Here is a 15,492-nt window from a genome sequence, read left to right as displayed (position 1 = left end):
TATGAAAATGAAAGTTAAAGGTGTAATAGAGGACTTAAAGAAAAAAGAAAGAAGAAAAAAAATTTTTTTAAAATTAAAAAGAAAAAAAAAAAGATAATAGTAAAAATATATATCCCGGACTTTCTCTGGAGCTGTTGTGAGCAGTGTGGGGTCTGTTCAGTTTCAGATAGATCCTTGTTCCTGCTTATACTTTTCAAGATCTATAGGCCCCTTTCAATGCAGTTGGAGTTAACTACAGGGATTTTAATCTGTTGGCCTGTCACTTCCATTGCGCTTCCCTCTGTTTATTTGGCTTCTGTTTGGAGGTCTCTTCAGTATCTAATTTCCGCCCTGCAACAAAGGGGCGGAGGTGGTCTCTTTAGGTTCACTTGTTCAGTCATGCTGTGGGGAGGGAGGAACACTGCAAACCTATATCACTGGTGTGTGTGTGGTGAGCTCGCAGTGTCTCGGCCGCACTGGGTTCGCCCCTGCTCACGGCGTGTGTGCTTTCCCCGTCTACCCTGCTCAGGCTTCAGGTTACTCGGCCGGGGAGTGGGCCCTGAGATGCGTGCACTTCCCAGGTCTAAGCCGCTCAGGTTCAGGTTCCCAGGTACTCTACAAAGGCGCCGACTCGGTTGCGCCTGCGGTTTATGCCATTCCCGGTCGGAGCAGCTTAGGCAGCCAGGAGTTTGGCGAGCGCACTCTCCCCTGTTGGGGCGGTGCGGCTTATCATCTCCCTGGTCCCCACCTCGGTTTACGGGCGCGCCCGGCTCCAGTGTGCTTTGTGTCGGTTCTGGGGAGCTGGTCTCTGGCTGCGACCCTCCCAGTGGTTGTCGACCCTCCAGGATCTCAGGCAGTCTTTTCTTAGAAACTGGGAGCCTGTTTGCAGTTTGGTAGGGGGTGCCCTCTCTGGGGCCGAGTTTGCCCCTTTCCGGCTCTGGCAGGCCCCCCCTGCCTGCTGTGTCCAGCGGGGGATGGGGCGGTCCGCAGCCCGCTAGCTCTCCTCTGGTATTGCTCAGTCCTTTGTTCTGTGAGCGGGCCGGCAGTGCCTTAGATTTGGGCTTTTCGCGGGATAGTTCTCTCTCTCTGGCTGTCCCACAGTTTAGGTTACTATCTCACGTTAGCTCCCTCAGATTGCCCTCAGGGCGTTCAGGCCCAGTCCTTACCCTAAGCAGTGCCGCCCGCTCCTCTCCGTTCAGCCCCCACTTGCTGGTTGCGGATGCGAGTGTCTGGCGTTCTTTGCTGGGAATTGCCTTTAGGCACATAATCTGTGGGTTTTATTTATTTTTTCTCCCACTTATGTTGCCCTCCGAGATTCGAAATCTTCCCCCAAACCCGCCGGTGAGAGGGTTTCCTGGTGCTTGGAAATTTCTCCTCTTTTACGACTCCCTCCCTGGGACCGGTCTCTGTCCCTAACTCTTTTGTCTCTCTTTTTATCTTTTTTAATTTCTCCTACCTCCTTTTGAAGATAATGCGCTGTCTTTGTGGATCCCTGACGTCCTCTGCCAGCATTCAGAAGTAGTTTTGTGAAGTTTGCTCAGCGTTCAGATGTTCTTTCGATAAATTTGTGAAGGAGAGAGTGTTCTCCCCGTCCTATTCCTCCACCATCTTAGCCCCGCCTCAGCTTGTTGGTTTATATTGAACAAACAAGACCAACTTTGATTTTCAATCTCACCCAAGGCACCGTGCATCTGACACTCAGGTGAAATCCCACCTTCTGGGCCTCTGTGTGTGAGGAACAGCTGGAGAAAGCCTCCACTGCCATATTCTTAAGGTCCTGCATCTTTAAGATGTATTCACTGCTTTCTTATCAAGTTCTGGGCTTCCCTGGTGGTCTAGTGGTTAGGAATCCACCTGCCAATGCAGGGGATGTAGGCTCAGTCCCTGGTCCAGGAAGATCCCACATGCCTCGGAGCAAATAAGCCCATGCGCCACAACTATTGAGCCTGTGCTCTAGAGCCCAGGAGCCACAACTCCTGAGCCCATGTGTCACAATTACTGAAGCCCATGTGCCTAGAGCCCATGCTCAGCAACAAGAGAAGCCGCCGCAATGAGAAGCTTGCGCACAGCAACTAGACAGTGGCCCCCACTTCACCGCAACTAGAGAAAGCCCGCACGCAGCAATGAAGACCCAGCACTGTCAAAAGTAAATAAAGAAGTCTTAAAAAACAAAAAAAGCCCTGCTAACACAATATTTTAAATCAACTATCGTCCAATATATTGAGAAACAATATATCTTAAGTCTGAAAAACAACTATTCAAGCTCCTGGCAGATAAAATGAGCTCTGGGGGACTTGTTTGGAGAGGCGTAGGGGTGGCGGGATGGGGCAGGGGGAGTGTTCAGCTGTACACACCTGATTCTCAGTTGCTCATCAGCTCACGCACACACGTATCACCAGGAAGACGGAGTAGGTGTCCACAAGGGCGCCCTGCCCTGCCCTGCCCTGCCCAGTGCTGAGGGATCCTTGGTCTACTTCCTCCTAGAATTTCCTGTGCCATAATTCTGCACCCTCCCCCATAACCCCATGCCCTACAACTATACATGTCCTCCCAGTCTAGTCTCGGAGTCTGTCTCTGCCTTCCCTGAGCTGTCATCTCTGGTCAGAACTCTGCTCTCTGTGACCTGGAGCTCCCTGGCCTCTAGCACCACTTTGGAAGTGGCTGGGTGGGAGCCAGTAGTAGCATGGGTAGAAGCAAGGGAGAGAGGAAATAAAACACAGAAAGAAGAAAGAGACCAAAATAAGAACACAGAAGAGAAGCAGAGAGAAGGAAAGAGAAGAGGAAGAGGAAAATGCCTGGGCAGTAGAAAGATGAAGAAGAGCGTGAGCTGAGGAGGCCTAGTGCCCTGCTGGGCGATGAGGTTAGGACCAGAAGCCAAAGGTAGGATAGAGAAAGATGGTTGCCAAGAAGAGACAATTCCAAGTATTTGTACTTATCCTGGCCTAGTGGGTCTCAAATTTTTGGCGTGAATAAAAATCACTTGGGATGTTTGTTAAACCATAGATTCCTATTCCAGAGTTCTGATTCCTTACACCTGGGTGGCATCCTTGAACTCTGTTTTTTTGGTTTTCCATTTTAACAAGTGGCCTGGTGGCTTCTAAAAAAGATGTTGGGAAATAGTGACCCTTTTTGTTAGGAGGGCACCTTGTGGCACAGCAGACTCGGACGCAGCTACCTCAGATCTGACATTTTGCGTGTTTGGCTTTGGAATTCACCTGCCTTGGACTGTGCCTGCAAATGCTGGGCTCCAGCGAGGGCTGATTCTGCAGGGCTCTGTGAGGCCCGGAAATGCTCCCCCAGTGACAGGATTCCCATCTGCAGAAGGTTAAGTGAGACAACCTTCAAGGACTCTTTCACCTGGAAAATGCTTCTATTTTCCCGAAATGTGATGCCCATCTGGGTGTAGCTAGGAAAGGAAAGGAAATGTTAGTCGCTCAAAAGGAAAGAATTAGTCACTTGGTCATGTCTGAGTCTGTGACCCCAGGGACTGTAGCCTGCCAGGCTCCCCTGCCTGTGGAATTCTCCAGGCAAGAATACTGCGTGTGTTGCCATTTCCTCCTCCAGGGGATCTCCCTGACCCAGGGCTCAAGCCTGGGTCTCCCACATTGCAGGCAGATTCCTTATCATCTGAGCCACCAGGAGTCTAGCTAGACAGAGTCTGTATTCAGAGACCAAAAACTTGCACCCAATTCCTTCCTTCTCAGTCATACATGTTAGATGGTAGAAGTGTTTTTCCTGTTTAAAGACACATTTTAAGAACTCATTTTGTGCTTTATGATCTCCTTGAAAGTTGATGCCAATATGTCAAATTCTGTGTGTAATATTTTACCCACACCTATTTGAATATTTCTAATTCCTCACCCCAAAAAATATTATTTTTGCTCTAAAGGGTATGTAAAATACAAAAGTGGAGATCAAGGTGTCAGGAGGTTTGGTTTCTTCTAAAGTCTCCCTCCTCAGCTTGCACATGGCCATCTTTTGGAAGGCCACCTTCACACGGCCTTTCCTCTGTGCTGCACCCCTGGTGTCCTCCTGTGTGTTCAAATCTCATCTCATAAGAACACCAGTCAGACTGGATTACATGCATTCTTGCTAAGTTGCTTCAGTTGAGTTCAACTCTTTGCAACTCTATGGACAGTAGCTGGCCAGGCTCTGTTGTCCATGGGATTCTCCAAGCAAGAATACTGCAGCAGGTTGCCATGCCCTCCTCCAGGGGAATCTTCCTGACCCAGAGATCAAACTTGGGTCTCTTATGTCTCCTGTACTGACAGGTGAGTTCTTTACCACTAGCACCAACAGGGAAGCCCCCAGACTAGATTAGGGCCCCCGATAAAGGCCTCATGTTTATTTAATCACTTCTTTAAAAGCCCCATCTCCAAATAGAGTTGCATTCCAAATACTTCCAAATAAAGGGCTTCAATGTGTGAATTTTAAGGGGATAAAATTCAGCCCCAAACATTCCAATCACCTCGATCACAAAAACTTAAAGCAGGTTGGACACCTGACCCAAAGGCAGACAACCCATAGGTTAGCCAGCAGGCCATCAAGTGGCTTGATATGAAAGCTCTGCCCAGTGATAAATAATGGTGATTACAGAGAAAAATCATATTCCTTCTAGAGAACTTGGAGTGGACACTATAAAAAAGAAGGTTGGACACAGGAAGATGTGCTGAACTGTCGATGGTGTAATATACATCCCCAGGCTTGGCCTTTCCATTTGTCCCACGCCCTGGTGCTCAGCACAATGTTTGAAATAAACTCATTCAGTCTAGCTTTGGAATAAGATTGCTTCTTCCAGCAACTTTTTTCTTCAGGCTTCATCTCCTAAGAGCCTCATTACTTGCTTCTAGTTTAAAGAGCTCCCCCAGCTACCTTCAAAAATGGCTTTTATTTGCAGGCACTGAGGAGACCAAGAGTAACTGCAGAAATAATGCTAAACATTCTCTAGTGAGATGAAAGCTCCCGTCGATATTCAAGTTATTCTCACCGTGGCACAATCTCAAACTTAGAGCAAAAACAAGATAAAACCATTTGATTATGCCCGCATATTCTAATAGGAATTCAGGAATTCAGAAGCAGGGAGCTTATCTCCATGCAGCAGTGTCTGCACTCTCAGCATGGAAGACTCGAACAATCGGAATCTTCTGAAGATTCCCTCACATGTCTTGCAGCTGATGCTGGCTGTTGGCTGGGACCTCAGCTGTGTTACTTGGCTAGAATAACTATCCTGGCTTCTCCATGTGGCTTCGTGGGCTTCAGTGCAAAGTGCCTGGGTTTTAAGAATAAGATCCCAAGAGAACAAGGCAGGACAATATATCACCACGTGTGATCTAGCCTCATTTCCTCTGTGGTCATAAGTCTGTCCAAATTCAAGGAAAGGGGACATTGGGACTTCTCTGCAGATCCAGTAGCTAGGACTCTGTGCTTCTCATGCAGGTGGCATGGGTTCAATCCCTGGTCAGGTATCTAAGATCCCACATGCTGCACAGCATGACCAAAAAAGAAAAAAGGAACATAGACCCTGCCGCAATGGAAGAAACGTCAAGATCACATTGCAGGAAGACAAATATTGTTGTGGTCATCGTTGGAAAATATAGTCTTCACAGCACATCTTCAGACCACAGTGCTTCACAACCTTTCCACCTGCTAAATATACTAAAATTCTCTCCCAAGACCACCATGTCCCCGCCCATCATGACACCAGCTCAAGTCATTTCAGTCAGATCCAGGGGTGTATGAATTCCCCAGGTGCAGCAATTTAGGCTCCACTTCTCCAGTCTAAATACCAGAAAATTCACTTTAGTCCCTACACACTCCATATAAAATTGATTGGGACACAATGTGGACACAATTGTTCAAAAAGGGAGAAAACAGGAGTCACACAGCAATTGCTGGTCTGTAAGCCGTCCTCAACACCAGCTGGGCATGGGGGGCCAGTTTTTGATGAGAGTTCAGCTCTGCTGCTTTGTTCTCTGGCACTTAGCTCTTCTCTCGGGTTCTTGGTTCTGCCCTGTAAGTCACCACTCCTTTGCTATAAGAATGGCCTGAGTTGGCAGCTGAGTAGTTTTCTCAAGCAGCTTCCTGTCTGTAGTGGTCGAGAGGTCCAAAGGCCACCTTTCATTTCATACTGTTTCTGTCACTTTCAATCCAAGCTGATACACTTATTTTTAAAATCTTGTGAACTTTTGGGAATCAATTTACAACTTACTCCATTAAACAAAAAGCCACAGCCACAAATCCCTTGCAGATAGGCCTTTCTTGACCTTCAGCTCCCCATGAAACTGCCATGGGGAGCTGAAGCCATGGAGCAACACCCTTAGGACTCTTTTAAGCTACGTTGTTAAACAGAGAAAAACACAAGATTCTAAGAACTTCTCTGCAGTGAGGGTTCTTGGGAGAGAAGTGAGGTGGGGAAGTTGAGCCCACGTTTCCATTCAAAGTCAAAAACCACAAGGAGGGCTGAAAGTGGTACTTCTGAAGGCAAAAGGCAAAGTCAAACCCTCTTTGAAGGAAAGTTTCACCAAGTTAGACCATAAGACTCTCTTATCCTTAACTCAGGTGGACTAATGAAGATGACCGAGCACACAAGAAGCCATGCCACTAGTGAGGAAAATGGAGGCACCCATGAATTGCAATTGGAACGGTCATATGAAGAAAACAGTATTGTTATGAATAAAATATTTATTGAAATATTGGCTCCAATGACAGATGAGTATACAAGAATACACTAGCCATGAATAATTTTGAACTATCACTCCACCAGTTGCTTATTTATTAAAAACAGGAAAAAATATCTCTAAATGGAGAAATGTGATGGATACGAAGTCTACAGCCTTGATAATGGAACTGCCTGACATCGTATGCCTCCTGATATGATTATTGAGAAAGATACAATATTGCATATGCAGTACTCCTGCCCCCTCCTCAAATTTCTGAATCTAAACATGAGGAAAAATTAGGTAAATCCAAATTGAGGGATATTTTACAAAGCAACTGGCTTGAACTCTTCAAAATTTTCAAGATGATAAGAGAATTTTAAATCCAGAAATGGATCTAGATTAAAACAAACAAACAAACAAACAACCCAAGACAACAAATAGAATGAATGATTCTTGATTCTATCCTGGATTGAAAAAATAATAAAAACATTTTTCTTCCAGTTTTAGTAAGATAAAATTGACATACGGTACTATATAAATTTAAGGTATACACCATAATGATTTGACTTACATACACCATGAAATTATTATCACAATAAGCATGGGAAACATTCATTATTTCACACAGATACAAAATTAAAGAAATCAATTTTTTCCTTGTGTTGAAAACTCAGGATTTACACTCCTAACAAACTACAGCAGTAAGTTATATAATGAAATATAAAAGTTGTACATTGCATCCTTAGTACTTATTTATCTTATAACTTGAAGTTTATACCTTTTGAATGCCTTCATCCAATTTCCCTTTCCTCCATACCTCCCTTCTGGTAACCACAAATATGATCTCTTTTGCTATGAGTTTGTTTGCTTCTGAAACGTAACTGAACTACAACACTATGTTAGTTCCTGTTATACAACATGATGAATTGGTATTTCTGTACATTTCAAAATGATCACCACAATAAGACTAGCCATGATATGTCATCATACAAAAATACTACATAGTTATTAATTATATTCCCCACACTGTACATTTCATAGCCATGACTCATTTATTTTGCAACTGGAAGTCTGTACTTCTTAAGCTCTCTCCCCTTTTTCTTCCCTCCTCCCCCCTGCCCTTCCCTCTGGCAACCACCTCTTTGTTCTCTGTATCCAGAACGCTGTTTCTGTTTTGTTTTGTTTGTTCATTTGTTTTGTTTTTTTATATTCCATATATAAGTGAAATAATACAATATCTATCTTTCTCTGTCTGACTTATTTCACTTAGCGTAATAACTCCTAGGTCCAACCATGTTGGCTAAAAAGGCAAGATTGAGTTTTTATGACTGAATAATATTCCATTGTATATATATGTAGATATATCCAGGCTTCCCTGGTGGCTCAAATGGTAAAGAATCTGCCTGCAGTGCAGGAGAACTGGGTTCAATCCCTGGGTTGGGAAGATCACCTGGAGGAGGGCATGGCAACCTACTCCCATATTCTTGCCTGGAGAATCCCCATGAACAGAGGAGCCTGGTGGGCCACAGTCCACGGGGTAACAACAAGTCAGACACAACTGAGAGGCTAAGCATGTATAGATATATCCACCACATCTTCTTTACCCATGCTTCATCTGTGGATGGGTACTTAGGTTACTTCCATATCTTGGATATTGTAAATATAAGTACAATGAACATAGGGCTGCGTGTATCTTTTCTAAATATTGAGACAACTGAGGACATTTCAATTTGGTTCATCTATTACATATTATGTTTTCAGTATTAGATTTCCTAACTGTGATACTTTCACTGTTGCTATATAGGAGAATCTCCTTGTTTTTAGAAGACATGTTAAGATATTTAGAATAATAGTAATTGAATTCTCTGTGAAAAACTTTTGAATGGCTTGCCAAAGGAAAAAAAATATATTGTGTCAATATGCATATTTGTGGAAAGAAAAATTAAGTAAATGTGGCAAAATGTTAATTAGTAAATCTAGATAAAGGATAAATGGCCATTCATTGTACTATTCCTAAAAATTATCTGTAGGTTTGAATTTTTTTATAAAAGGATTGAGGAAAATATTCACAACTATAAAGAATGAGTAACATGTACCATGTTAATTATTCACATCAACATTCCCCCAAACATGTTAGGGCATCCTTTCTGCAGGCTGAAGCAAAGCTTTTTACTATCCATTTTTGGCAAGGCTCAGCAGGACGAGGTAACTTTCCCAAGGTCACAAAGAAAAGTGTTAAATAAAGTGTCAAATAAGCATAAACCAGAAAACCAAAGATTTGGAGACCCTCGAAGTTCCAAAATTCTCCTACTCACATGAAAATATCTCCTTCATCTCTGACTAAAGAGGAAAATTCAAATAAGGGATTCTGCTCCTTTCTTTATCATTAACTAATGTGTCCTCTGAAAGTTGTTCAGTTGTGTCTGACTCTTTGTGACCCCATGGACTGTAACCTGCTAGACTCTTCTGTCCATGAGATTCTCCAGGCAAGAATACTGGAGTGGGTTGCCATTCCCTTCTCCAGTGGATCCTCCCGATCCAGGAATTGAAACTGGGTCTCCTTCACTGCAGGCAGATTCATAGATTAAAAGATGAGTTCAGGAAGAGAATATATAAAAATTTATTAATTAAATGAAATGAGATATGCTAAGATAATGGGATTTAAGTTGACATTCTCTGGCATTTCTCTTTTATTCTTTTGATGTTTAGGCAGGAGCAATGCAAGAAAAGAGGTTAGCACTGCTATGAATAACCAGCAGCCATCAACCACCCATTTAGGGGGTCACTAGAGCAGGACACTGCTCAGATTTCAGAGTCCCTCGGGACACATTTTCCCTTCCTTCATTTATCGCCTGCAGGCATTGATATCATCTCATGGAAACCCCAGCAATCTGGCACTGTGGGTCTCTGGTCAGCTCAGCTCCTTTGAACATGATCTCACAACTGTGGCAGGTTTCATTGTGACTTAAGTGCCTGGGGGAGAGTAGACTAGGGAGGTGGCCTCAGTAAGACACTAGGGAGCAAAAAGTGTTGAAGAGTTTTGTTGAATTTAAAAAAAAATCTCTGCACAGGCATGGCCTTGAGGAACGGGACTGTTAGATAATTTTATTTTATTCCCCTGCCTCTCTCTCAAGTGAACCAAATACAATCCCCATTTTGTCTTCCCAGAGTCAGGGCTCAGGTTCGAGCTGTCCTCGTCTTGCTTTTCTTAGTCGGAGTTGATCACCTTCAAGTTCTGCTTTAACAACTCATGGCGTATGTGCGATTTTATGTGTGATACATTAAATAGCAGTTTTATAAAGTCTTTTTTCTAGTTAGCCTAAATGGTTTGTTGTGGAAGAGATGCCAATTGTCCTAGGGAACTGAGACTGGTATATGCTAAGATTGTTTAACTCCAAGGACTTGAAAGAGTTTACCATCATCAGAATAAAGATATCAATGAACTCCAGAACTATTTGGTATTAGAAACACTCCCTCCTCATGGTTCAAGCTGCAGGGGAAGAGCAAAGAACCTAGAATCAGATAGGTGGAACCTGCACTTGATTATCTCACCAATGAAAAAGAGATGACTCACGGTAACTCAATTTATGTTTTATTTCTCAGTCCTTCGAGTTCTTGCTCAGTCCCCAACTGCCTGGCTTCCTGAGATATTGACAAGACGTCTTGCAAAGGAAAACTACATTGCAGGGAGCACAATGGTACAGTAAATGCTAACAGAGGACCTAAGAAGGTGAAAGGACAGAGCAATCTGACTGATAAGAGAGCATGGGATTTCCTATGGCCAATCTGGGGACGGACTATGCAGAGATGGTAGTTCTCTTTCTGCTTCTGCCTCAGGGGAAAAGTTAGACACAAGATTGACAGAAAGGAATGATATGGTTGGTCTACTCACCTCTCCTGACTTCCATCCCTGCACAGTCATTCCTCTGGTAGCAAAAGAGCTAAAACTAAGTTGTAACTACTGTCCTGAAGGGACTTGAACATTCAGTGAACGGCAGAGTCAAGCTCTGCTTAAGGTCTGCTCTTTCTTCATCAAGTCAGAGTATGAAGAAAAATATACCAAAGGTTATTGTCTTTATTATTACATCTTAATTCTAAAAATAACTTTATTTGGATCTCCCACAGTGTGCCAGGTAGGCCAGGAGATACAGAAATAAATGATGCACTTCATTTCTGTCAAGTTGCTCAGAGTAGAGTGGAGATGCCTGCATGAAACCAGGGCAATACATCAATAAAAAAGGAGAGACAGAAAATCCAGAAAAGATAACAGATATGAAGCAGCATCATGGAAAGTGTGGGAAGAAGGAGAGTCCATACCCAGGAACTAGAGAAGGAACATTCTCACAGTGATGGGAGAGAAAGATCTGAGGGTGAATAATTATACAGTGCAGTGTACCGCAAGGTCACCAGTGTTTTAATGGAACCACTTTGAACCATGATGGATTTGACTTCAGAGTCTCAAAAGCTTCCAAATTGGATGGCTGACATTGAGGAAGGAAGAAAGAAAAAGAGATAGTTTAGAATCATTAGAGTGCGGATTTGTGGGGTCGGGAGGGAGTACTTAATTATAGTTGGAGTTGTTGTTGCTTAGTCGCTGAGTCATGTCCGACTCTTTTGCAACCCCATTGACTGTAGCCCACCAGGCTCCTCTGTCCATGGGATTTCCCAGGCAAGAATACTGGAGTGGGTTGCCATTTCCTTCTCCAGTGGATCTTCCCTACCCGAGACGAAACCCGGGACAGGAGGATTCTTTACCACTGTAAAGCCATGAGAAGTTATCTTTAAATAAGGCATACTCTTTAAGTATATTCTTCTTAAGCTTGGTGATTATTACTTTGAAGGTAACATTTTTATTTTTTTTATTTTTATTTTTTTTATAAATTTATTTATTTTAGTTGGGGGCTAATTACTTTACAATATTGTAATAGTTTTTGCCATACATTGACATGAATCAGCCATGGGTTTACATGAGTTCCCCTTCCTGGACCCCCCACCCACCTCCCTCCCCATCCCATCCCTCTGGGTCATCCCATTGCCCTGGCCCTGAGCCCTTGTCTCATGCATCGAACATGGAATGGTGTTCTGTTTCACATATGATAATATACATGTTTCAATGCTATTCTCCCAGAACGTCCCACGAAGGTAACATTTTTAATAAAAATGCCACTGTTTTTTGAAATACAACTCATTGTTCACATATAGGATAAGGCAATGAGGTTTTTTATTTTAGTTTTAAGAGGTAAACTTTTTATTTTATGACAATATGTAATTTACAGCAAACTTGGAAAAATAATGCAGAGATCCCCAGATAGCCTATACTGTTTCCTGTAATGTTAATATCTTACATTAACCAATGTGTTACATTACTATTAACTGAAGACTATGTTTTATTCAGATTTCCTCTATTTTTATCTAAGGGAGTGAGTTATTTATTCCCAAAATAAAAGCATAAGATCAAACCTGGAAAATGAACTAAAGGAATACAAACATCTGGGTCAAATGCCTTCTGTCACTAGATTTTCTCATTTAACCACAATTCAGAAAGGCTTCTAAGCCTTGTGTATTGAGCCTAAACCTAGTTGCGCAGAAGTCCTGCAAATCTGCTGGGCCATCAAGGGTTGGTTTTGCTTGAGGATCACAAAGGCTTTGACCACTGGTCACAATTATGTTAGCTCTATAGCTGTTTACTATCATTAGAATTAAGGATTCCCCAGGTGGCTCAGTGGTAAAGAATCCACCTGTCAATGCAGGAGACATAGGAAACTTGAATTCAATCCCTGGGTAGGGAAGGTCCCTTGGAGAAGGAAATGGCAACCCACTCCAGTATTCTTGCTAGGAGAATGCCATGGACAGAGGAGGCTGGTGGGTTATAGTCCATGGGGTCACAAAAGAGTTGGAAATGACTGAGGGACTGAGCACACACGCATCACCAGAATTAAGGTACCCGTATTGGATAAACTATCAGTATTAGAAAAATTCCCTCATGTTTCAAGCTATGGAGGAAAAGCAAAGACCTGGAGTTAGATAGGCAGCCCCTGCCCTTGATTACCTCAGCCGTGAGAAAGTCTACTCATGGTAACTCAGTTTATGTATTTTTTCTCACTCCTTTGACATCTTTCTCAGTCCCAGATTGCCAGTTAGGTCAGTAACTACAAGTTCCTTCCAGGCATCCTAAAGGGTCTTTGCTCTTTTTAGTTTAATCATTTTAGTTCAGTTTGAACATCAGACAATGTCTGACAACAACAACAACAAATTTAACAGGAGTACAAAATAAACTCCCTGCTGAGAGCAAATTCTTCTCTTTTCTTCCTCAGATTTTCTAAGTATCAGAAGACCTTTTTAAAAAGTAAAATATTGAGTGTTCAGTGAATGATTATGGCCCGGCAAATTCTATCTCTGGCATCTGCACAACCATAGTGAGTTGTTGGTGTCTAGTCAGGAGTTCGTCTACTACTGAGAAGATTAGATTTTAAAAGTTGTTAATAAGTCCATTTGTACATAAGTCTATAGTGAGGGTACCTAGTAACCATTGTGCATACAGTAGAGCCCAACTTCCTGGGTTCAAATCCCAACTCTGCTATTTATTACCTGCAACCTGGCAATACAACCTCTCTGTGCCTCAGTTTTTTTCATGTTTAAGATGGGGGGAGGGAATGATAATAATATCTCCTTGATGTGAGAATTAAATTCATTCATATGTGTACCTGATGCAAAAAGTATTCAAAAATCATAGATACTATTAGCAAGCTATACAAACTTAAATTTCTCCAGAGAACTGTAGATATTTATGGCTTCAGTTCCAACTCTTAATTTTAGACCTCTTAAAAAGATGTTATTTTATCTTTATGTTCACTGCATATAAAATTTATAAGAGACTAGGTCTTTAACAACTATGGGCATTTTCATAAATTTCTCTAAATTAGGATACTTATGTCTGAACAAAGAAAATATCCTTTTCATAAAATTCATGGCTATAGTATCAAGTGGTATTGGATACTACAGTTTTTTAGCTCACTCTTTTTGTTTTGCTTAGCCTTTCAAAAATGCAAAACGCAGCAAATGCAGCTAAAGTCATGACCGACGGCAAAACTATAATGGCTACAGGTGACTGCCAACAACACCTGTTGGTAGTGGCAGAACTTATATGCATAGCTTTTTATCTATAAAATTAATGTTTAAAGGTCATACATAGAAGATATTCTTTACTAAAATAAAGAGATGAAAAATACATATTCATCTAAAAAAAAATATAGATTCTGTGTATCAGTGTCCAGAGGAGTGCATGGCATAGATATACGATAAATAGCTTTTGTTGAATGAGTACTTTGGTGAATACTCTTTGTATATCGTCTCTTAAAGCAAACAAAAAAAAGGGTAGGATAATTATCTGCACTCTGTAGATAAGGAAGGGTCTTCCCGGGTGGTGCAGTGGTAACAAATCTGCCTGCAATGAAGAAGACATGGGTTCGATCCCTGTGTTGGAAAGATTTCCTGGAGGAAGAAATGGAAAACCACTCCAGTATCCTTGCCTGGAAAATTCCATGAACAGAGGGGCCTGGCAGGCTGCAGTCCATGGGGTTGGAAAAAAGTCAGACATGACTGAGCACAAGCACGCATAGATAAGGAAACCCAAACTCAGGCTGGTTAGATGATCTAAACACCCAGCTATCCAATTCTAAAAGCTTCCTTTTCCACAACGCCATACAATAGGGTGAAAAGGTAACCATTCATCTGAGGTGTTGTGCTGAAAACCCGAGAGAAGGACTAAGGTCAGACAGCAAAGGTCACCTGAGTGGAACTCTGAGTGATAATTCCAGGAGCTGTCCCCCAGTTCATGAAGCAGAAGCAGAAGACACCACATCTGAGCCAAAGACGGAGACCCCAAATGTGCCAACTAGTCCAAGATGAGATCTAGAAGGACTGATAGAAGAGAGAGGAGCCCGGCAGAGAATCCCAAGATTCACTTGTAGAGGGACCATTCTTTCCATTGAGTGTGTTTCTTTTTTTTTCTGTTTTTAGTTTCTTTCTTTCTTTTTTTTAAATTAGTTTATCTATTTTTTAACTTTACAATATTGTATTGGTTTTGCCATACATTGACATGAATCCACCATGGGTGTACATGTGTTCCCCTTCCAGAACCCCCCTCCCACCTCCCTCCCCATCCCATCCCTCCTGGTCATCCTGTATCATGCATTGAACCTGGACTGGCAATTCGTTTCACATATGATAATTTACATGCTTCAGTGGCATTCTCCCATATCATCCCGCCCTCGCCCTCTCCCATAGAGTCCATAATACTGTTCTATATATCTGTCTCTTTTGCTGTCTCACATACAGGGTTATCTTTACTGATTTACTAAATTCCATATATATGCATTAGTATACTGTATTGGTGTTTTTCTTTCTGGCTTACTTCACTCTATAATAGGCTCCAGTTTCATCCACCTTAACGGCTTCTTCATTTTCCTGATGATAATGGAAATAGATTCTCATTTTTAAAAATTTCAGGCTATTCAGACATTTTTTGAATATAAAAATATTCTTTAATCCCATCACATGGATTTAATATTGTTCTGTATAACCTTCCAGATTTTTTTTTCTCTGTGTGATTGTATACACTTTTTTTAATGCACAAAGCAAGACCCCTTTTGAAAGCCTGAGTCTGCACCCTACAGATCTGCCTCTGTTTGTCCTAATAGCACAACAAATGTTCAAACCTGATTTCTGATACTTAGTTTCACTGTTCATTTGTAAAATGAGAAGATCACCACAGTCTATCACCCCTGCTTTTATTTAAAACAGAAGTACCTATATCCTTCGGGCTTTAGGGGATGTTTTCTCTTTCAAAATTAAG

The 15,492-nt window shown here is 42.2% G+C and overlaps 1 long non-coding RNA gene across 1 annotated transcript; it reads left to right on the top strand.

The window, feature by feature from the left end:
- The first annotated feature begins 9,605 nt into the window (after nt 1-9,605).
- On the top strand, nt 9,606-10,818 carry LOC145506025 (uncharacterized). The gene is made up of 2 exons (XR_014053459.1): nt 9,606-9,893; nt 10,242-10,818. It is a non-coding gene; the product is annotated as an uncharacterized LOC145506025 (long non-coding RNA).
- The last annotated feature ends 4,674 nt before the right edge of the window (nt 10,819-15,492 follow it).

Source organism: Giraffa tippelskirchi, chromosome 5 (assembly GCF_054371585.1).
Source record: "Giraffa tippelskirchi isolate mGirTip1 chromosome 5, T2T-mGirTip1v1.2.pri, whole genome shotgun sequence".
Classification (NCBI taxonomy): Eukaryota; Metazoa; Chordata; class Mammalia; order Artiodactyla; family Giraffidae; genus Giraffa; species Giraffa tippelskirchi.
This window is presented reverse-complemented; position numbering and strand designations above follow the sequence as displayed.